The following is a 25,439-nucleotide window of genomic DNA, read 5'->3' as shown; positions in this document are numbered from 1 at the left end:
TTAAAGTATTTATTGCATATATCGTTTTAAGTATCATACTTAAAGGGTGCGTGCTCACCCTTTCCCCCTTGCTCAGAGGGGTGGCATATCTATATTTTAAGAGTTGTATGCATACAACATATGTTCATGTCGCCATATTATTTGTCAGTATGATCCTGATGTTTAATATTTCTGTTTGAATCAAGAGAATAGACACCTACAGATAAATTGAACTGTCTAATGATTTTTGACTACACTACCCTAGGCTGTCACGGACATGGTATGTCATAATAGCCATCACAGTTGACATAGAATATACAGAAGGTTCAAGTCCCAGTGCATCAACTGGACAGTGGATGTCACAGGTCACCTGAAATAGCACTAGATGCCTACGTCGAGGGAACAAAGTCAAGTCTTTAGAATTTGTTACACAAGTTAAATCTCCACAGACTATAATGACTTAGACAGTTAGACAAATGCTATGACTGAAAATGTTCATGGTCTAGATGTGAATACCATTCTTGCAATCACATAAGTATTATAATACTCTAGGTTTTCTTTTCTCTCCCCTCCCCTGCATAATTCATGTTTATAGAGAAATAATATGATCTGAGCTTGACTTAACGTCAAACATTCTAGTAAATTTCTTCTTTTCCTTGGTAGCAAAGATAATATCTTTCCTTATAGTTTGGATTTTTTTTTTTTTTTTACACTGTATTTAACATTGAACAATCTGAATAAAATTCAGAAAAATTAGAAAGAGGAATTTTGCGTTATATCTTCTATGGTGATGTGGAAGTTCTCCCTCAGTTTGGGGGCTTTCTTATGTTAATTAATGCATTTGATCAACCACCAGAATTAATTACATTTTTTGTAGAACATATTTTGTCATAGCAAAATTACTTCCTCCTGCATCATAATTTTTTTCAAAACACTGTATGAAGAAGAATGACAGTCACAGAGTTGTAGCATGGGACTTTTCCAGAGAAAAAGACCTATATTCTTACCTATTTAATTTCACTGTTGGTAATGTCTCTTACTTGATAATTCACATAATTTCTTCAAACACTCACAAAAAATGATACAACAGTGAGGTTTTTAGTAAATCCATGTTACAACTATTCTATAAGGTAGAGGATCTTCAGGACATGCAAATCATATATTTTGGGGTGATTTCAGCATGTAGTTCAAGAAATAAAGCCTTGAATTAAGGCTTATATATCAAAAAAGCCCAATTAATTAATTTTCTGATGGAAATAATATGAAGCTTAAAAAACTTATTATCAGAAATAGATTATGGGATAAGAAGAACACGTTCATAACAACTGTTATGTGTTCTAAGTTTAAAATGGTAGGGGAAAAATGCTGTAAATGAATGCAAAGGTTGCTGGCTTTCATGTAAATTTGTCAGTCATTATGATTGCCTTGAGTCTACTTAGATTTTAAAGATTGCTGCTAAAGCTGTTTTGTTTTTCTCTTTTTTTTTCCCCCTTTCATTTTTTTTTCTTTTTTGTAGCATTGTCAATATAGATAAACTGAGAGGTCAATACTTATTGGAGAAGAATTCCTCTTTTCCCAAAAGACAGGAAAAAATTGTCTTCTCCACTATTGTAAAATGAACAAATTTACGGTCCAATGAACCCATAAAGGAACATAGGTTCAACCCATGAAATGCTACAACACCTTTCTTTTGGTGTTTTCTCTAAATTCCAGTTAGTATTTCAGCTGAATCCCAGCTTATTCTCTTTCCATGTCCTACTGAGGCCTTGCAAAGATGCCAAAAAATCACATGCACGTAAATAAAAAAAACAAATCTAAAATGTTCCTTCTTTGTTGTAGCCTTTTGTTCTGTGATTTTTTTACTTCCTCTTTCCCCAGGTAATAATGATGTGATTCATTTAGTGTTTTCATGTTTTTAAAGCTCAATTTCCTTGAAGGCTGCTGGCAACAGTTCCCTTTCTTTTCTGTGTTCCCAGCCAAAGCTCCTTTTATCTCTCACCCAGCAAGCTACAGTCACTATTTTGCAATTCATTGATTGCTGCTAAGTGGATCTCAAATCCCAGCTATCCCATAGCTGGGTAAAGAAGAAGAATGAGTAATCATGCACCAGAAATGCACTCTATCAGCTCATATGACAAAGCAACATGAGACTTAGACCTCAGTAGCTGTTCCTCACCTCAAACTCCAGACCACATTTTTGGCCTTTGTGTATGAAGAGGCTGAGGAGTACGGGAATCAGAGGCAAGTGGTCAAAGTCTTGGAGAGCTGAGATGTAGCTGTGATGTTAATATGTATAACAGAGAAGAACAGAAAAGAGATCAAGAAGACGCTGCAGTGAAACATCTCTTTTCCCCTAACACTACTGGATACAGAGAAAATTTTTATTAAAGGAATTTAATTTACAGCATCCTTTAGTTTTTCCATGGGTTTAGTGATATATAATTTCCTTGAAAACTTTTAGAGAAGCAAATACACTCCCTACCCTCAAAAAAATCTTTAAATGATTGATTTTTTTTTTTCTCTAGGAAAGTATTGTCCTTTTACTCTGTTCAAGGAAAACTTGGAAGATAGTTGTTTTGTTGCTTGTTTTTTTGTTTTTTTCTTTTCCCTCAGTCAAAACAACAGAAAAAAATGCCTTTCGTTTTTACCTGGAAAAAAATCTTTTTCTTTCCTTATTAAATTAGCACTCAGATACTCTGGTCACAGGCTATTTATGTAATGAATACTTATTCAGAAACCTTTTTTCCCAAAAATTCAATTTACATATCAATATATTATTTTTTTTATAATAAAAGTAATTTTGTATTATTTCCATTTTCAAAATGCTTATTTTATTTAGGTTCATGGATTTGATTGCTATAGTAGGATATTTTTTTTAATAACAAATTATACCAAGTGAGCAGACGTAAGTTAGTTTTCATTCAAAACTTCTTTAAACACACAGGTGCTTCTCTACACAAGAGCTAATAAATCATGCTAAAAAACAGCAACGTGAGCCACTATTTTTGTGTTGTCACAGAAAGGCCTTAATTTTAAGATGTCATGGTCTACCAACTACTTATTGTCACCTCTCAGCTGGATGTTATCACCTCACATAACGTCCAGGTGGTTTCAGTATAATGCTCTACAGTTTCATGTAAAGCCTCTGAACAGACTTTAAGAGGATCAACCTGCCATTTGTTACTTGAAACAAAGACCATAGGAACTTGCTTTGTAGAGAAGATATTCTGAAACATGAGAGAGAGAAAATAAAAGCACTTCAGTACTTGGGAACAAAACCAAAAAAAACTTCCGTATCTTTATAATTTTTTGCTACTTGCAAAAGGAAGTAAAGTAGACACTAAATCTGGTCCAGAGACTCGCTACTGAGAAAGAAAGTGATTTTTACCTCCTTAAAATTTTTATATAAGTAAACTTATGTATGATTTATATAAACTTTGTTGTACATGTTTGCTTTTATACTACAGAAAGTGAAAAAAAAATATATAGTATAATACAATATATATAGTATAATACAAAAAAAAAATATATAGTATAATACAAGTACTCAAGAAAAACATTTTGTCACTTGTAGGTGGAAAATTAAAATACTATCTTTCAGATGTTATCCTCTTGAAATTCTGTATGACAAGAAGGTTGTATTAGTCTAGGAAGGACTAAGAGGGAGGAAAAAATGTTTTGACCCCTTATGGATTTTTCATAGCTATGCTATGATTTTAGATTCTGGTGCTGTAACTTTGTACTTTTACTAACATTTTAATCAACAGCAGGATGGAACAATTATTTATTTGTGATCAATATCCAGCACAACCCAGAGAACTGATGGAATGACACACAGAGATCAGGGTCCTCTTGTACCTTTTATTAGTGTTGCGTCTACTAGTTTGTTGCTACTGACACAGTAACTGATCTGCCAGGTACTGGTTTACTCTTGTCGCTAAAGCCTTATACCTGTTATTTTTATTTTTTTTTAAGTCAGGCACTTTCACCTTTTTTAATGAGCCTTTTTTTTTATCACATTTGTACGTTACTTACAGACACACTATGTCAACCAGTGAAGTTTTGTTTTACCACGGTGGAGAGTAAGGGAATCCCTCAGGTTTCAGAATGGTGGTGCAGAACTTTCTTCTTTCCTTCCCCTTTCTACCAAAATCAGGAATCATATATTTAGAAGAGGAGAGGTAGAAAAGCCAAATGAGGAACTGGACTTTCTCCATCCTTGCTTTTCTACAAATTATTAATCTTGGGACATTTAAACTCAGTGTCTTCTATGGGAAGCCTATTCCCACTTTACGTTCTATTCCTTCTCCATATAAGGCTTCCTCAGGTAGCACCCTGATGTTCTGCTCAGTTGGCTTGATTTCAATCAGGGTAGCCTTATATCAGATTTCTAGATTAAGTGAAGGCAGTATTTGGTGCTACAAAGTAATTTTGGTGAGGTACTTCAGACAGATGTCTTTCCACGTTTGTATGCTGGAGAATTACAGAATCACAAAATATTCTTAGTTGGAAGGGATCCACAACAACCATCAAGTCCAACTCAGCCCTGCACAGGACACCCCCAAGAGTCATACTATGTGCCTGAGAGCATTGTCCAAATGCTTCTTGAACTCTGTAAGGCTTAGTGTTGTGACTACTTCTCTTTGGAGCCTGTTCCAGCACCCAACCACCTTCTGCTTGAAGAACCTTTTTCTAATATCCAACCCAAACCTCCCCTGACACAACTTCAGGCCATTCACTTGGGTTCTGTCTCTGGTCACCACAGAGAAGAGATCAGTGCCTGCCTCACAGAGAAGAGATCAGTGCCTGCCTCTCCTCTTGCCCTCAGGAGGAAGTTGTAGACTTCCTAGTCCAAAGAATCTAATTGTCTTTCTATTGAAACTGTTTTGGCGTGCACTTTGTGCTGATGGTTGGTTAGCTAGCTGGTCTGGCAAATCACAGATTTGGTTGAGATTACAGAAAGTAGATCTTTAATTCCATTTGTCCAAATGAAAATGTTGACTTTGATGTTAGCGTTGGACTTATGTTAATTGGGTATCCCTTGATGCTGCCAACTTTGTGTTCCAATGTTTATTTTTACCTTCTATTTAATTCTGAATTACCAGACCCAAGTTTTAAAACAGAAGTAGATTTCTACTGGTTGGAGAGACACTAAAAATGTTAAATGTTAAATAAAGACAGTGCTAGGACAGCTGGCCTAAACTGACCACATGCATATGCTATCCTATGTCATAGGATCCATGGTCACTCCATACCATATGACACCACACTCAGCAATAAAGACCACAAAGAAAGAAGGAAGAAGAGAGTTCATTTGACTTCCTAAGTGACCATTAGGTATTCTGAGGCCATGCCTTCTAGGAACTGGCTGGACACATGCGTGCTCATGGGAAGTAGTGAATTAATTCCTGTTGTTTTGCTCACACATGCATCTTTTGCTTTCTTTGTTAAACTTTCACTATTTCAGTCCACAAGTCTTCTCACCTTCCTTACATTTTCTCCATATCTTATGGGAGAGGAAAGTGAGAGATGGTAAGGTGAATATTCAGCCAATGGCCAGATTCAACCCATTACCCTAGCTCCAGAAACTCCTTTGCACATGCATATTTCCTCCAGCTACTGTATTCACAGGACCCTGTGACTGGAGGTCCTACCGCAGCTGCTGACACTCAGAACTTGTCCACTCATGTGCATCAAATAGAGTCCCTCAGCAAGAAAACAAGTTAGAAATGGAGTTTAATAAGAAGACAGGACAGACTGCATTGATCCCATGAAGACAAGTTTACTGACCTGTAAATTATTTGCGTGTGCCAAAACATTTCTCTCTCCTCATCCCCCTATTTTCCAACGCTTATTTCTCCCCAGACTGACTGAATCAACCCTTTTTCCTGCCTTTGTCTTCTCCTCTAAACATCACATAAGAAGTCCTGTGTGATCCCAAAATACTCTTCCCCTGTACTCCAGAATGTGACCCATACTTCTAGGCAGTGACCTCCCTCAGTCTGAATGGTCCTCTGTTCACATGTATTTCACAGTGGACATTGGGCTTGAGTGTCTTCTGAGGCAGCCCTGGGAAGAGCCCAGACAGACCATCTGTTCCTTTGAGTCTTCAATTTGGATTTCCCACATCTGCCATTGAGCACTTGTGAACCTCTGTAGAAATAGGTTTTTTTGATTGGCTGATGGCTCCTGTGATGGGCCTGGGAGTAGCCTGGCAAAGTATTTCTCTGGTCACCACCTGTAATTGTCACTCTCAGAGGATGTACAGATGAGGTTTTATCACATAGCCTAACACATTCCAATTGCAGCAAATGAATTCTGTCTTTTGGGGTTCGTTCCTTGTTATTGTCCCTAGGGCACTCTTTCTATTATAATACAATTAAGGAAGATGAGTTTCAGGGGCCTTTATCAACATCAAAGCCAAAAAAGAACTATTAGATTAAGTAACACAGACCCTGCCCAAAGCAGCACCTGAGTGAATTGAAAACTACTGCCAATCCTCTTAACTAAATATGATCAATTGGAAAGGGAGTGTTCCACTGTCTCCACTGGAATACATTTCCTCCTGGATTACTGTTCAATTAATTAACCTACCAGATATTACTTACCCCTTGGGCTGTAAAATCTATGTTTATTTTATTATTATTTTGCACTGAAATGGATTGTGCACATAGTATAATATATAGCATCTGTACAAGATCATTATGTATGCAGTTACCTAATCCAATGTATGCAGTTACATAATCCATGAATTACAGACTCAAGCACACGTACAAATACAAGCGCTAAAATTTTTAAAATAATATCCCACAGTTTTTCAGGAAGTTCTACATAATGTTGGCTAGAGATGTAGGAAAGCATTTTATCTGAGAGGTTTTGATTTTTTTTATACAACTGTGACAATCATGTGAAAGGCAGATTTAGGCTGCACACACATAAACAGAAATCTCTCCTAGCAGTAAGAATAGTGAAGAAGTCAAATAGATCAGCTAAACTCAGTGTCTGATCCACATCACTGGAAGTTTTGGGAACAGATTGATAAAAACAACCGTCCAGGACAACACTGGCACAGTTGCTACTGGCTTTGGACAGAAATAAGGCATTCAACCTGTTAAGACCTATTCCCATCTTTTTGTCATAAAATGGTATTTCTATGATCTTCACTGTTGTAACATCATTTCACCAAATAGTGACTGTAAGAAGATATTGGAAACTGACACCCTAAATTCTTTAAGAGGAAACAACACTGGAGTTCAGATAGATCTTGAGATTTATTTCCACATGAAGTGGCAAATGAGCTAGATGGTCCTACAAGGAATTAATTTGCCTCAAAAATCTCAATTCATCAACTGAGTGTTTGTCCCCAAATGGAATTCCACAACTGAATTCAAATAATGAGAAACACTAGATAATACTGTTGTGTAGATACATTTTCCTCTTTTTGTAGGATGTCTCTCCAAAGAACTAAGAGATCACAACTCCTACACTATCCTAATCTGATGATGTTTACACTCAATAATAGTAAGAGAAGAACCAAAATAACCTAAAAGACAATATTCTACTCCTATGTTTAAATTTTCTCTTAGAACATTCCCTGATGACTAACACAGCTATCCTCAAGTTACAGTTTATAAATTTGTGGAAATGCCTCTGTTTGTTGTTGGGTCACCCTTTAGGTATATATTGCTGACACTGTTGGCAAGTCTGAAGGTGTGGAAGAGGACGTGTATGCATGTAGTGCTATTTATTAATATGAGTTAAACAGAACTTTCACAAATGTTAAATAGTTACCAAAATACATTGGTGTCTGAAAGTTAATATTAATGCTGATGATTTTTATTTTTTCCCAAGAACAATAGAAACAGAATTACATTTAGTAGACTAAATACAATTTCACTCAGGGAGGCTTAGTATAACAAGGACTGCAGCTGGGTATGGAGTTGTCATGCTGCTGTTATGCATAGTGTGAAATCACTTCTCCTCTGTTAGTGTTTTATCATCTACAAGGGAACAATAACAACCCTGGAGAACTTCTGTTTCTCTGTGGATGAACTGTTCCTGAAAACCATGCTGACACTAAGTCTAGGTGAAATATACAGATATCCCTTTGTAGGGTCATTTTCTGAGTCCTGAATATAGGGAGACAGGTTTGGCAACAAAGCATTTAATTTCTACAAAGGAAGGGACTTCAATTAGAGATTCCCCCAAGATTTCCCTGTTGAGAATTTTTTGACTCACCTCTTGTTCTGAAAGGTGTTCCTTAGGCACTGGGTGTGGAACATAGACGTTCAGTTTAAGGACGGAGATTCTTCTTCAAGGTGCAGTTGTGGACTTCTGCTTTGTCAGCAACATCAGGAACCTTCACTGAACTTGGACCTCTGCAAGAGAACAAAAGGCTAAATGAAATGTGTGGGAAACTATACAAAGTAGAAATAGAGATAATATACAGTATTCAGTACATAATACATAGTATGTAATGTTTAATGATATGTAAAATAATAATATGTAATACATAATATACATGGAAATTAAGCATACCAGGAGAAAACTGAAATGACATCAATTAACAAGATCATCCTTTTCTTTTCTCTCATCTGTTCTGTGGTTCCTCGTAGTGTCTGAAAATTAGGGCCATAATTTTCCCACATTCCACAGAACATACCAAGTGATTAAGGAAAAAAAACCCCAGCTTTTGGATTTGTGCTTTGTATGCATGGGAAATCCATAAATGAGGTGCTTCAGGCTGTGTTTGATTTTCTGGGCTTGCAAAAAAGTGTTTAGTCACTTGTGTTTGGCCAGTAGGGACTAGATTCATTCTGTGCAAATGCATCCTTATATATGCAGACAAGTGTATGTGTATGGTAGGCCTTTATTCCTCCAGTGATTTTGTCTGACTTGTTTGAAGGCATGTACATCTTTCGTCCTACTTGTCCATCCTGCTTTCAAAAAATGAATGTTTTAAAAAAATACAAACCCCCAAAACCAGTACATTTAAATCAGCCCATCATTAAAAAAACATGGTTTCTAATTAATTATTAATTATTGAGAGGAAAGACAACATGCAGTAGCCTCAGGCTTGACAAGCTGTCAAGGATGCCTGCCAAGGCTGCCAGGTTCACCAAGCTCTTGGGTCATCACCACATTAAACACAGAAAGTTAAATGACTTTTCCTGGAATCTGGAGGACAGTAATTGGACATAAAAGCTTTTTTTTTTTTGTTTCAACATTGGTATCCTATACTGCTTCTTATTTTTGGCAAAAGATAGAAGACAATAGAAAATCTGTTAAGTAGACAACAGCACATAAATGGTGGAACAGCTAGTACATTCCTATGATGGCACATTGAGAAAACATTGAGTTTGTAAAACCAGTTATCACAAAGGAATATGTTCCTTCCTCATAAATGTTTTGTATAAATGTAAAAGATAAAGTGACTGAAGTCAAGCAGGAATAGAAGTCACAGGGTGCAGAACAGCATGTAGAACTGTTATTACTTCAGTTTACTGTGCAACCTAATTTTATCTGGCTATCCACCATGCAAATAGGCTTTATTAACCACCTGAGCAAGGAAGAGGGCTGTATCATGGAAATCTTTGATCTGTTGTAGTTTCATGCAAACTGTCAAAACGGTTTTAAAACATTGTGAATAGCCAGGGAGAGACCTTTCCTTAGAAACCATAATAAAAGCAATCCTTATGAAGAAAAATATGTGTTCTGTGAATATCTTTGAAAAGAAAAGCGTATCAAAGGAGAAGGAAAAACCATGATACCACTCATGTTTAAACACCTCTAGTGAAATGAATTCAGTAAACTTTCTAAAAATGTATCTTAGGGACTTGTCAGTCTAACCACTGAAAGATTATTGGTAGTAGAAGCAGGCAAATCTATTTGAGTTTAAAAAAAATGTTTTTTTTCAGTTAAACACACATACTAAACCAATATTTTAATGCAATATGTTCTTAAGAAATTAGTAATAAAACATACAGATATTTTGAAACTTTAGAATAACACTTGGAACTCTTGAAAACAAAACAGGTAAAAGTATTTTCTTACAAAAGTCTTTAGAGGATCCTGGAATTTCTCTGGCAGACATCTCAGTCTTACAAACTCTTTCCTAAATGAAAAAGCAGAAAGTGACATGTTTTTTAATCTCTCTAAATAGAGTATTTTTTTTCAAAGAGTTTTAAAACCTGTTTCCAAAGTACAATGTCCATGTAAAATGTTTTGTTGGGAAATTATTCTTACTGATGGATTATTACACAAAAAAATTTCCCTATACAGGGGTCTAACATTGTGCTGGTTTAAAAGTTAACCAGCAGGGGAAATGAACTCAACTCAAAAGAGAGATTGTAAGTCAGAATAACAATTTAATAAAATAATACAATAAGCACAACTACACAGACAAGCAATTGGTATCAACCCACAAAACCCAAATGTACAACCTGGCACCCCAGGGCACAAACAAAACAGTGCTCCCTGGGCCCCCCCTGAGTCCAAAGCAAAGGGAGAGGGGAAAAACCTGCTGGTGGGAGAGCTGCCGCAGTCCAGCTAAAAGTGGTGATTGTAGTCCAGCCGAGGGTGGTGGTGAGCTGCAGTCCTCCTCTGGATCCCACGAGTGGAGAGAGAGAGTGCCAGGTTCTGAAACTCCAGGTTTATATATTCTCCAGCTCAGGCAGCAATGCTTATCCCCTCCCTCAGAGCGGGGAATTCCATAAAAGGATGTTCAGTCCTTCCCTCAGAGTGGGGAATTCCATAAAAGGGTATGAGGGTGCTCAGTCAGGGAATTCCACAAAAGGGCATGAGGACAGGAGCATGGTGGGGGGGGGGGGGGGGCCACCTCACAGGCCTCTACTGACAACAGTTTCTGGGAAATGGCATGGAGGGCTATAGAATACACAGTTTTGGGCTACACCCATGCAATGATGAATCGGTCCCAGCTGTTCTAACTAGGACAAACATAAATGAAATCTCTGGTGTTAATTTCAGTGGGATCATATCTTTAATTTCTCAAAATCTGAAAAATAGAAAAAAACCCTGGAGAAATGTTGTAGTAGAAGTCAATATTTCCCAACTTCATTGGTCTAGAAATTTCTACCTATACCAAGGATGTATCTGAAAATAGAAAACCAATTAACCAAAAAAAAACAAAAGAACATAACTAAATCTGACAATAAACATACCATATGTTTATTCTATGTGAAATGTTATGAAAAAGGTAAAGATGAACCACTCAAACAATCTCAGTAAAACCAATCACATACATCCAAAACTATTTTTAAGTTCATCATACAACAAATGATCAAAGAAATACAAAAGAACATGTTACAAAAACTGTAGAAAAATAACATTAGGTTTATATTCTTCAGGATACTGCAAGTATAAAGAACAGGTTTCAGTAGGGTCTATGTTAGTATTGAAATACTAAGAGGAAAAAATCAAACCAGCATGGACTGTTTTTTTGCCATTACAGATGACGTATATGAATAATATGAATTATTATTAGAGGTTTTCTATAGTGTACCACAGCATTTGTACACAGAATAGTCAATAAGATTCAGCAGTGTAACTAATTTTTATCCATAAAGATTTTGCTATGCACAGTATGGTGGTATTCCCCCTGACCCTGTCGTTGCCAAATTATATCACTATGTTTCAGTGCCCTCCTGAAGAACACACACACTTCCATTGTTATCACACAAGTGTCTGTAAGGTAGGGGATGGTCATTTCAAACTAAATAATGAATTTGAGCAGATTTGTATTTTACCACTAAAGATTTAACATGGGATGCACATGATTTTTCCCAGTCTTTCTTGCTTTCCTGTCTTTCTTGCTTTTTAACCCCTCCCAGAGCTATTCAGGCTGTGTCTATGAAACATGTACAGGACTACTTTTTCTGGCTCTGTGGATGGTTGGCTTGAAAGACACTATGTCCCCACTAATAAACTCTTACATAACTGAACAAAGTGCATATATTTAAACTACACGCTGGGAATGATCCCACTTCCATGCAGACTCATGAGCTACAGCCAAGAAACTTTTGGCACAGGATAAAATCATGCCAGTAGCTACATTAAAAATTTAACAGTATAAACTGTTTTGGTACCTGGGAATGTTGCCTGGTATTGTTCAATTCTCTAGTATGGTTATAACTTCAGAGTTTTCATAAGATATAATTAGAAAAGGCTAGGTTCTCAAAGGTATTCGTGCATCTAGCTTCCCTTTCTTTCAATGAATTTAGGTCCCCAATCTGCCTTTAGGAGGTGGGCCAAAGTGCACAGAATAAGTACATACACCTCTGCAAACTGAAGTAGATCCAAGAACAGTTTGGTCCAGCAGCTTCATGGAATTCTGAACAATGACATATGCACAACATCCACTGCCGAAATCAGCTATCAGTTATTCCTCACTCAGTTTGGTTTGCATTTTATACAGCCTCCACTTGGGTAAATGAAAATATTACTGTGAAAATATCTCACCTCTCACTCTTGAAAGCTCATGTCAAACAAATTGTGGTAACTTATGTCATTAACTAGAATGCTAGATTTATTTACCGTTTTGAAAATGTTTTAAAGCACAATCCTTTTCTTTCAGCCAAGTTTAAGTATATAAAAATGGCTGGCTACTGTTTAAATATAAGCATAAATTATATGAGGGCAAACTATTTCTACCATGCACTGGTATTTGAGAGTAGCAGTAATGTAGAGGTCTGTGCTTGGAACCACATAATGTGTACCCTGTTTTCTGTGTGGCCAATGGTGTCCTGAAAATCTCTCTCAACAAATTTCCACACTATCACTCTGTTGTGGTTGGCTGGACCTGCCAGCTGAGATTACTTCTCATGTTCTGTCTTTGTCTCACCTTCTGTCTATTGTTCCTCTCCCTAGGCATTTTTGGTTTGATTCTTTGTTTTATAAGAAGCTTTAGCACTAACTCTAGCATACTAAGCTACAAAAAACCCCCTGTGTGCAGCATATGCTAAGGGTTTGAATAAAACCCAAAAAAGTAGCCTCAAATCCACAAAAAGGCTTCAACGTATGTCTGTCTGAAACTACTTACAAGATGGCAATTAATGTTATGCATGCATAATCTTTATTTATTACTGTACTATATAGCATTCATACACATGCACAAATGTATTCTTAGACACATCTATAGCAAGCCACTCCTGGCATTTCAGATGTTGAAGAGACAGTCACTGGATAGATCATATGGACTTCAATGTGTTTCTCCCAGTGGATTTACTTTTACTGAGAAACCTTGATGTTGTTGCTGTCATTATTAATTCTGGACAAGTCACATAAACTCTCAGTGTGAAAAGTTTAGCCACACTGATAATGATTTTATCCCTCAAAAAGTATTTTGAGATGTGTGGGTGAACATTATGGTACTTTAAAACAGTTTGTCCCATCTGAAATCTGAGTGAATATTCAGATAAAATACATCTCACCGTGAACAAAAATGTGAGATGCAAATAAAGTTAGGCCTCTCCTCCAACAGATGCTTCATTTCATAAAACCAGTAGGAACTTCAGGTCTATACTTGTAATTAAAAGAAGTTTCTGGGAATAAGTTCCAGTATTGAATCACTGATTAGTCAAATATTAGCTCTTCCAAAGGCTCTAGTTTGTATTGCTCTGACTAGATCTCCCTGCTACACAGATCGGATCTTTATAGGGTTCTTTATTGACACTGCACATGTGAGTCAGGATCAACTGGTTTTGCAGCAAGGGATTGAATTCTAGCTTTTTTTTTTTTTTTTTTAGTTAGTTATATAAATATAAAAGAAAAACATTGTCAGATTTTCTCTAAATTGATAAGCCAATTAAAAACATTACTACAGACAACTTACAGACAAACACAGTAATATATGCATTCAAACATCTAGACAATCTTCTTGCACCACCCTTAAATTATGCTACCAGGACAAATGCTAATTCTTGAATGAGCAATATTAGTATCAATACTGTTGTCACATCCAAAGCATCATAAGTTCATGGGAGAAATGTTGTCCCTACCAAGCCCCAAAACAAAACAAAAAAAAAGAAAAGAAGAAAACTCTGAAAGCTTCGAGAGGACATGTAGTAAAAGAAAAATCTTAATTTTTCATGACTTCTTGAGAAAAGTGTCACATTTCTTTTCAAAGACCTTTCCTGAAGATTTTGTTGTTTTCACTTAGTGATTGTCAGGCTAATCCATTTACTCATCTTATGTGCAGAGGGGGAGGACAAATTTCTTATTCTTTAATTTGGCTAATCTAATGAAAGATTCATCTCACTAAGTTTAGAGCATCTAAAAGTCATTAATTTAGTCTACAGTCATCACACAGTTTCCTTCTAGAGTCAATGAAGAGGAATTGGCATTCTCACGAAGTAATAAATCCGCTCTAACATCAGTGTCTAAAACAGTTGAAAGAATCACCCTCTGGAGATGCCTGCTTTTCTATAACATCTGTAAAGACACCTCCAGTAAGTCACTAACAATAGCCATCTAACTTTGAAAAGCTTACATTTAAATCTGACCAATTTCATCTCACCTGATTTTTCTTGTAACCAACCATGATTATTTGAACAGTATTTCCACTGGTGACTAGCATAAAATGCTCTTTGTTTCAGTATCACAAATCATTCAGATTCCCATTCTACCATTCTGACCTACAAAGAATCATGCTTTATTTGTAGTGGTGAATGATACTTGGCATTGAGGAAGGATGGAAGAGCTTGATGTGAGGTTACTAAGTTCTTGTAGATGAGGCTGAAGCATTTACCTGTCAAAAGTTCTTTTTCACTGTTCAACTGCACTTCAGTGATTGGTAAGTACTTGCATTTCCTGATTGCTTTTGATTCAGATTGCCAGACAGAGGATGATTTTTCCCTTTTTTTTTTTCCTGAAACTATTGATGGCAGGGTTTTTACAACATTCTGCATGGCCTTTTTGCCCTTTGTTCAACTTCAGTTTTGTGAGTTCATTTATGGCATCTCCAGATTGCATAGATGATACTATCTCTCCCATCTTAGACAAAGCATCCTAAATTCAGATTTTTTCCCAACATGCTTCTCTTTGTGACACTCACAAAGTTTCTGTAATACTGTTCTAGACACTAGATTTAAACTCTGCCTCTGAGATTTTTGCTAGTAACACAAGCACTTTTTTGCCCTTTACAATGCATAAGAAATTCCTGGCATCCACATGTTGTTTTGAGCACCGGAAATGAGAAAGTGAGTGTCAGCTTAGAAAAGTCCTTCCACATCTCTCATCCTTTTTCCAAGTGTAGCAAGCATATCTATTGCCTTCTCTGAACACTTTTTCACCAGGCCAGAGATTATTTCTGTTTATCTCATTTCACATGGGATCTTTCTTTGATCTGTTAGTTACACCTAATACCTCAGGCAGTTTGCTTCACCTTTTCAGTCATATACATGGCTTGCAGTTCACACTCAAGTCCTTCAGAAATTGCTTCTGACCTTGTTTATCAGCTTTATGGTAAATTGTTCTAAATTAGCTTGTGGTGAGTGTTAAGTAGAGTTTTATATATTTACATATTTGATGCTGTGGAGTTCGTATATTATTTAAGTTCTTACTGCGTTGGAAGGTTTCTTTTTTAATGCAGTCATTAGAGGCTGCAGTCCTCTTAAGCTCATTCGATCATCTGGAAATTCCGATTCCAGCTGCTCTGTGGTCAGCCTACTTGTAAAAACATGATAGTTTAATTTTACTAGAAATGTAGGTCAGTGTCATGGCCCTGAGTCCTTTCCTCTCCAGAGTACAGCTGTTTGGGTTCAGCATCAGACTAGAGAGAGTGTTGCTGGTCACCTTGACAGAAAGCAATAGAAGGCATTTCACTGAGTGAAATGCCAAATAGTTCTTCTAGGGAGCCTCAAAAAGGCTCTCATCTCCTACTGTGGGAGATGCCTTCAAGTTGAAGCTTCTATGCACATTGCTCACCTGAACTCTCACCCCTACCGTGTCGCAGATATTCTTTTGCTCAGACATCATCCTGATCCCCTACCAGCAGGTCCATGTCCTGGTCTGGCTTTGGTCTGTCCCCATCCCCATGAAGGCTCACAAATCCCAGAACTAGGGCTGCCCTGGTACTCCCCAGATGCCCTGCTCTTATCTGTGGTAGAGGGACAGCCATGACTGCCAGTTGCTGCCCCTGGCAAAGCTCATGGGGGCAAAGCTCTCCCTAGGGAGCCTCCAGCCTCAACACTGGCAGTCAGCTCCCCAAAGTGAGTGCAGACATGTCCTGGCCCATCTCACCTGTTGCTGATAATCAAGAGAATCTGTTTTGCAGCACTGCATGCATCAAAAGAGAGCAGACACTCTGTAATAGGATTTGGAGAGAGTCCTAAACATGTAAGCAATCCAGAAGTTAAAAATATGAAGATAAGGCAAAAGTGAGGAAAATGAGGAAAAATTATTTGACATTAGAGGCATCAGAAAAGGAAAGACTTTTATAAAAAAAATTTAAAAAATCCCTCAGCCTAAATACACTTTCATTTTTTTACTAATTTCAGGATTTTGCAGTTCAATTCACCTTGCTTCAGTGATTCGCTTCATTCTTGATGGTTCACTGAGCTGGGACAATAATAGACTGCACAATGAATGTTCCTCATGTGTTGTACCAATTTCACGTGTGGGAATGATTTTGATGAAATGTACTGCTTATGAAAGGAATCAATAGTCAGTAATAGCCTTAGCTAGGACAGGTACATGGAAGAAAGAGGTTATATAGACTTTTCCAAGTATGTCTGCAGATATATCTTTATTACTTGCAGCAACTTGATTCTTCTAGTCCAAAACATGCTGGAAAGAGTGTTAGGGATCAATTTCTGATCGCTAAACTGCCAAATACAATCTAAACCTTAGAAACCATCCAGTGAACAAACCTGACCCTTGGGATCTTTAAGAGCTTGCTCAACTAGGTGATAGAGCCACACTTTTCACATTTTGTGAAACTACTAATTGAAGTTACTCTAGTCTGTGATGTTTTATTTATTTTTTTCCCCATTATTCTGAATATTTCTAATTCATCATCATTACTAGCCTTCGTGAACGAAGATTTGGGAAAGGCTCTATCCACATTTGTTACAAGCACGCTTGTGGTTAATAAGACCAATACGAGATAGACATGTCCGATTGCAAAAGGCACAGCAGAAAGACTCCTTAGGTGGTATTGACAAGACACGGTTCTTTCTGCGTTGTCTTTTCTCCTCGAGAGTGATCCTGTGTGCATTCTCAAAGGAAGCAGCAGCGTTATGGATACTGTGTCTCCAGGTCTCCCAGTCTGAGGCCAGAGTAGACCAGTTATGATGATCAATATGGCCAAGGCTGAGATGTTGTTTCAGGGAGTCCTTGTATCTTTTTTTCGGGGCTCCTCTCTTGCAGCAGCCAGTGGCAAGTTCCCCATAAACCAAGAGCTTAAGAAGGCAATGGTCCTTCATCCTGGAGACGTGTCCTGCCCAACGCAGCTGTGTTCTCAGCATCATGGCCTCAATACAAATGTATTAGTCACATAATCTGACCAGTGAATGTTTAGGATTGTACGGAGGCAGCATTGATAGAAGCGTTTTAGGAGTTGCAGGTGGTGGCGGTAGATGACCCATGATTCGGAACCATATAAAAGATTAGACAGCACAATGACTCTGTAAACACTGATCTTGATACTTTTCTTCAGGTGTTTATTTCGCCAAACTCTTTTATAAAGTTTTCCGAAGGCACTATATGCCTTTGTTAACCTGTTGTCTATCTCTCCGTCAATCTTACCATGATGCTACCTAGGTAATTATACTCCTGGACTGATTTGAGTTCTGATTGGCCAGTGGTGATATGGGGATGGAAGCCTATTCAACCTAAGGCGACTGAAGGCCCACACTAAGACCTTAAACCATATTTCTAATTAATATGTATGCTATGCTTGTATCTGTTTCTGTGTATTTGTATAAATATACGTTGACATAACTTTTTGTATGGGAAAATAGTGAAGTAAGGTTGATACTTGGTAGATATACAGTCATACTAAACCATTGTATTCATATGCCTGCCTTTGAACTTGAAAAAGTATTTTGGAACAGATGTTACGTCACAACCAGAAAAGATCTGTGTTATGCTATCAGTCCTCTGAGTCTACTACTGTGTCTCTGTATCAGATTTAATAAGCTGAAAATTGTACTATAATAAAACAGTGGTTTGGATTTGTTTTTTTTTTAATTTTTGGTTTTTAAAGCTAAGAAATATTTTTCTTTTTTAATTATTTTTCATCATATCACAGGCCTTTAATTTCACAAGGAACAGCAATGTAAAATGAGGCATTAATCTGGCATGAAGTTTCTATGTGGAATACTTTCTTGTCTTCTACATACCCACATCTCCTTCCATGAGGCTACAAAGAATATGAAGAACAGGGTAAAAGTTCTATTGGTTTCTTGTAAACATTTTGGGCAGTGTGACTTTGATATATTATTGCATTATAGCATAGAAGGCTCTGAAATCTGGAGATCTTCTTTACCCTATAGCCACAACAGTTGTTCTGTGGGTCCCTTCCAACTTGGTATATTCTGTGATTCATTTTTTTTTTGTTTGCTTGTTTTTAACTTGGTAAACATGCACCTTTGTTCACAGAGAAGCAATAAAGCTGGTGAAAGGTCTAGAGAAGTCTTATGAGGAGTAGCTGAGGCAACTGGGGTTGTTTAATCTAGACAAGAAGGTAAAGAGGAAGATTCTGGTCCTACATTCCATCACATCTCCTCCCAGTGCCTAATCTTGTGATTATCTGATTTGCACAAGTTTCTGCTGCTCATCAGTCATTTCTCAGACCTGTTTGGTTTCCTTACAACAGCAAAAAATAATATAGAAAACTAGTAGATAAGATGATGAGTCATGTTAAAGGTACTAATTTTTTTAAAAAAACGTAAGATCACAACTGTAGATTTCCTCATATATAGGTTTTTGAGAGATATAAACAATCATGACCTGTAGAAATGACAGTTTTGCAAATGAACAATTAGTCCAAAATTGTTCGTTATGTGTGTTGGAAATTTATCTGTATAAAAAGTAAAATATGGTGAGGGTGGTTTAAATGGTGACAGTTTTCTTCATGTGTATTTGCATCAGATTATTTTCCATAGTTTGCTTAGTACTGGGATCTTGTTCAAATACTTTCATAATCACTCCTGTATTTATAAAATTCTCATTTTGTATTAATTTCACTGGCATGCTACAGTGTTAGTAATGTAAAAGATTCTTCCTTCAATCAGCTGCAAGATTCACATTCTTAGAAATTATTAAAATGTTCTATTAGACACCTGTCTGCTTCTGAAAATAAAATAGTACTCATGCATATAAATGTAATGCCCAAAGGGAGATGTTTTTGTAGAAGCTCAGATCATACCACTTCTTTCACAATCTCACAATCTGTCATTGCTACCACCAGTACTTCTGGTTTGAGTCTTTCAGAAATGAAACTAGTTCTCCCTCTCTTCATCTCTTTCTTTGATTGTCTTTACATATGTTTGGATTTTTTTGTTGTTGTTGTTTCTTCATTTGTAGGTTTTCAGTTTGTGTTGTTTGGTTTTGGGTTTTTTTTGTGTTTTGTTTGTTTGTTTGTTTGTGGTTTTGTTTGTTTGTTTTGTGGGGTTTTTGTTTGGTTTTGTTTTATCTAGAGGCAAATAAAACATTTCAATATTCAACAGTATTAAACATCAATCCCTTGTTCAGTTTGCAGCTGGTAGACACAGTCTGGGAATCTTATTACAATCGTTTATTACATTTGTAGTGGCATCTTAAGATTTATACCAAATCATAGAGAGAAAACCCGTTCACTCTGAAGCAAGCTGAAAGTGGTAAAAGACACTGTGCAACATGTCAAGTTAGGGAGCATTATGCATGTCTACTATGGTTTAAACAGATTTTCTGTTTCCAAGTCACTAGTCTGAGGTTCAAAGTTATCTATGGACAGGCTTTTATTTATGGATATGAAGCAGTTCTGAACTCTAAACTTTGATTGTCTCATCTTAATCCCAGGGCAAGTCCAGGGCTACATCAGCACCTTCCCTTCACTTCACTACATATCACGATTTCTGAAGTAAGAAAACAATGACTATGAGGTAAAAGAGAAGTTTTTGTACTTTGCTCAGTTCCTCAGTCAGGATGAATAAAAACCATGATACAAGTACACACACTACTACCAATTTGTTTGCCTTTAAAATACTAAAATAAGTCTGCGAGAACAATCCTGATGACTGCTTGCAACTGAGAAAAAATATTTACAGAGTAACTAAGTCAAGACTAGGCACTTCTTGTAGCAAAAATAGCTTTACTTTTCCCTGAAAAAGACAACCAATGAACTATCAGTCCCCACAGGTTTGATGTATCATTCTCTTTCAATCTCAAGTAAAACAAGTACTGAAAATAAAATTGGGAGGGTTGCATGGTTTTTTCTCCAGAGAACTGTGGAAAGGGGACAAGAAAATGGCAAATAAGTTATTTGGTTCATATTCATTTAAAAATTAAGTCTTCCTTTAAATAAACAGTCCTAGAACTGCAGGATCAATATCAGGATGTGAACAATATTCTGTCAAGGCTTCAAAAAAGAAAGGTCTATACTTTGATCTTGAGGTTCCAAGGTCTAAAGGAAGTTAGTGTCCGTCACACTCATGTTCTGTAACTAAACAGTCATCAGCAGCTTCATTCTTTTGCCAGGACAGTATGTGAGATTTTTCTGTCAAAATTTGGTATACCAATGGAAGTGCCACAGAAACTGTTAGAAGAGCAGTTTACTGATCTGATAGAACTGTTATTTATTTCTTCAAGATCTTGTAATTACAATGAGCACTGACAACGCAGGCACCTCTGCAGTGGTTGAGGTCCTTCTTCTGAGTCCTGATTGCTGCCAAGGAATACAGAAAAAAAACCTCTTGATGAGAATCCCCAGGTAAGTACTCCAGGCTTCTCTGAATGCTGCCTTCTTACTGCTGAGAACAAGAAAGAGATGCCATTTCAGAAACAGGAGACCCTGGGGGCCTAGTTTGCTTCTGCAGCAGTGATAGGAATGGACATGTCCTGTGGAAAAGGCAGTGGCAGCCCTAGTGCAGCACAAGTGCCTACCTGTAAGAGAAGGAGAGAAGACCTGTTCTGCCCATCTTCTCCAAAACCATCTGCTAAGTGGCCAAGTCCTCCTTTGCTGCCAGAGGGCTGTAAGAAATGTCTTGCATTCACCAAGCAGTCCCATAGCAGAAGGGGCACCCGGTGAGCTGCACTGGCCCCTGAAGTTCTGTGAGAGGTGGAGACAGCTGAGAGATTTTGCTGCAGACAGCGACCCAGGACGTATCCAGCAGGACAGGACACAAAGTCTCGGAAAGGCTGGGACATGGGGCCTCCTACAAAAGCTTCTCAAGTTATCCTCATCTTTGCATTCCTGACCATCAAGCAGCCTCTCCAGTCTGCTCATGTGCAGTCTGCTGATGTGAGTCCACTGTCTGGACAGGGGAAAAAAGTGATAAGTGAGAAGTCATGCACCTGACGCTGGGCTGAGGAAACATCTAGTGGCAAAGTGGAGGCACGAGGGACACTGATATCATTGTGGTGACTCAGCATCTTTACAAGAAGCTTGACTGTGGACAGCTGGGTCACCTGGGCTCCCTCCACCTTTTTTGATGGCCTGTACATGGGAAGGTGGCAGAGAAAGAGCTCTGTGAAATCCAAGCTGCCTTTTCTCTCTCCTTCCAGCCCAAGGAGGACTTTCAAGTGACTCTGAAACACCAGGTACCACCCATCAGTGAAGCAGAGAGAAACAGCAGTATTGAGGAGGAGGCTGGACAGGTGCTGACTGGACACAGCATGGTGAAGCAGCTCTGCTAGCTCTGCCCAGGATCTGCTTACAACCATGAGGGTAACTCTTGCCAACTCAGGACTGACTCATATGACTACTCCTGGAGTATGAGCTGGAAAATTAGAATCCTTTTTGACTGTTGGGTCTTTTGCTTTACTAAAAGAAGTTGTTGATGTTTAGCACCGGTTGCCTGTACCAATTTCTTTTGAATCAATAGTGCATGCCTTTAGCATAAACAAGGGTTATGTGTCAGTGATTCTGCTTTTGCAAAGGAAGCAGAGTAGTATTTCTAATCACCACCTGTAAAAATACCATACTTCTTAAAAAGAGGTATTAGGATGTGTGTTTCCTAATACATATGACATTCTGTCTGGCAACTATTAAATTATGTAATAGATGCACAAATGAAAGGCCCTATCTGATATTTGTGTCCATGTGGTGTTGTTGGTTCGTGTGCCAAAGAAGTTTCTCACTAGTATTTAGGATGAGAGATCAGTTTCAGCATTTAGAGGTTGAAAGATACACAGCAAAAGCCATTGAGGAATATTTTTGCTCACCTGTTCCCCTTTTATCTGCACTCCTTATACCTCTACTTCCATTGGGTGACTTTTTAATTTGTATGTCTAATTTTTTAATTTGTTTTTCCTCATATTATGACAATATTGTTGACTGTTGACAACATTGTATTTTGTAAATAATCCCAGGCTGTTACTTGCTGGTCTGTGGAAACTCTGCCTCTGGACCGTTGCCAAGGTTCATCCTCTTTCTCCCTGTCCCCTAACTAGAGACACCCTTTCCACTTGGACTACTGCTTTGGCTGGAGAAAACTTGCCCTTCTAAACACTACAGAAGTGGTACAAGGAAACCTGCAGAAAGAGGGTGAGACGAACTGCAGATGGCACCTGCATGGGCATAAAGCATCCAGGGAAATATCCACATATACTTATGACCAAAATCAACTTGGTAAAGCTGCTGGAAAGCAGCTTGACAGAAAAAGCCCTGGGGCTCCTTGTGGACATCAAGGTGAACATGGGTCAGCAAGATGACCTTGCCACAAAACCGAGAGTGATACCCAGGGCTGCACATTGCCAGCAGCTGGAGGGAAGTGACACTTCACATCTGCTCAGTATTGTTCTCAGATCTGGGCTTCCAAGTAAGAAACTGCCACAAACATATTGGGTAGAGTTCCTCAGTGTCCATCCACCACCCATTCCCCCCCGCCTCCCAGCATAATTTTGGAGATTAGAAAGAGATACTGTGTTGACCTGGTGTTGTCTCTGCAAGAGACCCAATACCTGTAGGGATGATGCTGTGCCAGGTCTCTCACTGGAGAGTCAGGTTTTTGTCAAGCAGCGCTACCCAGCAATAGGACCCCCCCTTCAAAGCCTCATTCCAACCACCTGGATATTATCCTGAGCTTTGTCAGCATGTCTCATGTGATGATGTTCCTGTCCTTGACAGGATGAGCCAGGTGAACTCTTGCTGTACTTTCAGGTGGGCTTTCTCTGCACCTTGTGGACTTGCTGGCACAGTTGGGCCCAGTAGTAGTCACCTGTCTCATGAAGGATGCTGACTGCTCTGCAGGGATGCCCCTGGTTCCATGTAACAATGCACGTCCACCCTGGCATCACCCAAGTCTCTTCCCTGACAGCACGTATGGGTGACCCAGGGCCAATGTGACAAGGAAGAGAAACCTACTCCTCTTCAGGGATGCCTTGGTCATCCCCAAGCCCAAGTAAGACCTTCAGACCCCAGCTGCCTTTCCTACCAAGCACTGGTCCTCCCACCAGCGCAGGGACACCCAAGGGAGCAGCCTGAGGCCACTGGACTCCTGGTTCTGGATACGCTCATGTCCACATTCATTACAGATAAACAGTAGAGGGGAACCACTCTGCTAGTAATGGGCAGAGTGTGCCCCTGTGGTAGTACCCATGGCTAGTGGCTGCCAATGCAGCCTGGGTTCCTCCCTTCCTGGAGTTCTGTCCAGGGGACACAACTCTGCTTGACAAAATGCCCTGGGAGAGCCCAAGAAGGCCAGTTTGAGGTCAGTGCCTGCTGCTGCTCTGTGCAACTGTGACAGCACTGCTGGACACAGCTCTGCTTGACCTTGGACCATCTATAGGTACTAAGCAGCAGGAAGAGAATGGTTGGGGATGCAGAGAAAGTGGAGGAAGACAGTAAGCACATCGACTCACTTTTCCTTGTCTGACTCTGTAGTTCTTACATGGTCTCTTTCAAGTGAGTATTGGTGCCACGTCCCACAGCAGGGACAGGCAGTGCCTCTGTCCTTCCCCACAAGGTTTTGTCCTGCCTCTGTGACTGTCCCTTTGTTGCAGGTGGAGTGGAATCATAGAATCATGGAATCAGCTGAGTTGGAAGGGACCTCCAAGATCATTAAGTCCAACCCTTGATCCACTACCACCACAGTTACTAGACTATGGCACTAAGTGACACATCCAGTCTCGTCTTAAAAACCTCCAGGGACGGTGAATCCACCACTTCCCTGGGCAGCTCTTTCCAGCACCTGATTACCCTCTCTGTGAAGAATTTCTTCCTAATATCTAACCTAAACCTCCCCTGGCACAACTTAAGACCATGCCCTCTTGTCTCAGTGATAGCTACCTGGGAGAAGAGACCAACCCCCACCTTGCTCCAACCTTCTTTCAGGGAGTTGTAGAGAGTGATGAGGTCTCCCCGAAGCCTCCTCTTCTCCAGGCTAAATAACCCCAGTTCCCTCAGCCTCTCCTCATAGGACTTGTGCTCCAGTCCCTTCACCAGCCTTGTTGCTCTTCTCTGGCCCTACTCCAACACCTCAATATCCTTCCTGAACTGAGGGGCCCAGAACTGGGCACAGTACTCCAGGTGTGGCCTCCCCAGTACTGAGTACAGGGGAAGAATCACATCCCTGGACCTGTTGGCCACACCGTTCCTTATACAGGCCACGATGCCATTGGCCTTCTTGGCCACCTGGGTACACTGCTGGCTCATGTTCAGCTTCCTATCAATTCAAACTCCCAGGTCCCTTTCTGCCTGGCTGCACTTCAGTCACTCTGTGCCCAGCCTGTAGCGCTGCATGGGGTTGTTGCATGGGAAGCTTCAAAGTTTATTAGAACAGCCTTCCAGTCCTGTTGAGTCACAAGGTACAGAAAGGACCCCCTTGCTCTCTAAATTCCTTCTCAGTAAGGAGCCTAGGTGGGGCTGAATTCAATCTTAGCTCCAGACTTTGTCAACAGTTTAAGTCTAAGGAATTACAGAGATGTGATTGAACCTTTGCACAACTCTGTTCTGCAGGATTAAGGATGGCAAACCAAATATATTTATATAAAAATGAATGATTTATTATGATGAATTATTAGAGAAAGACATCTTAGAATTCTTTGCTACACAGTATAGAAGCTAAAACTTAGTATAGTATAGTACTATATCAAGTATAATACTATACCAAAGCAATTATATTAAAGCTAGGAAAAAAACCTCAAACGATTATTACCCATATCAATGACCGTGGGCAAATCAATTTCTCTCAACTTCGAGAAGTAACCTTGAGGGATGTCCCTACCCAAAGGAGGAATCTCCACGCACACTCCTAGACAGGATATTTTAGAAGAACCAGCCATTTGAAACTGAGACTGGA

General features: G+C 38.9%; 1 long non-coding RNA gene across 1 annotated transcript in view; it reads right to left on the bottom strand.

Moving 5' to 3' along the window:
* The window catches only part of LOC113944698, a 99,137-nt gene that overhangs the window by 12,057 nt on the left and 61,641 nt on the right, over positions 1–25,439 (bottom strand). The window contains exons 2-3 of the long non-coding RNA XR_003526757.1: positions 10,033–10,093; positions 8,218–8,357 (exon numbers count right to left, since the gene is read on the bottom strand). This is a non-coding gene — a long non-coding RNA (uncharacterized LOC113944698). The remainder of the gene's footprint in view (positions 1–8,217; positions 8,358–10,032; positions 10,094–25,439) is intronic.

The sequence above is a fragment of the Corapipo altera genome, unplaced genomic scaffold (assembly GCF_003945725.1).
Source record: "Corapipo altera isolate COAL_440 unplaced genomic scaffold, ASM394572v1 0, whole genome shotgun sequence".
In the NCBI taxonomy this organism is placed as follows: Eukaryota; Metazoa; Chordata; class Aves; order Passeriformes; family Pipridae; genus Corapipo; species Corapipo altera.
This window is presented reverse-complemented; position numbering and strand designations above follow the sequence as displayed.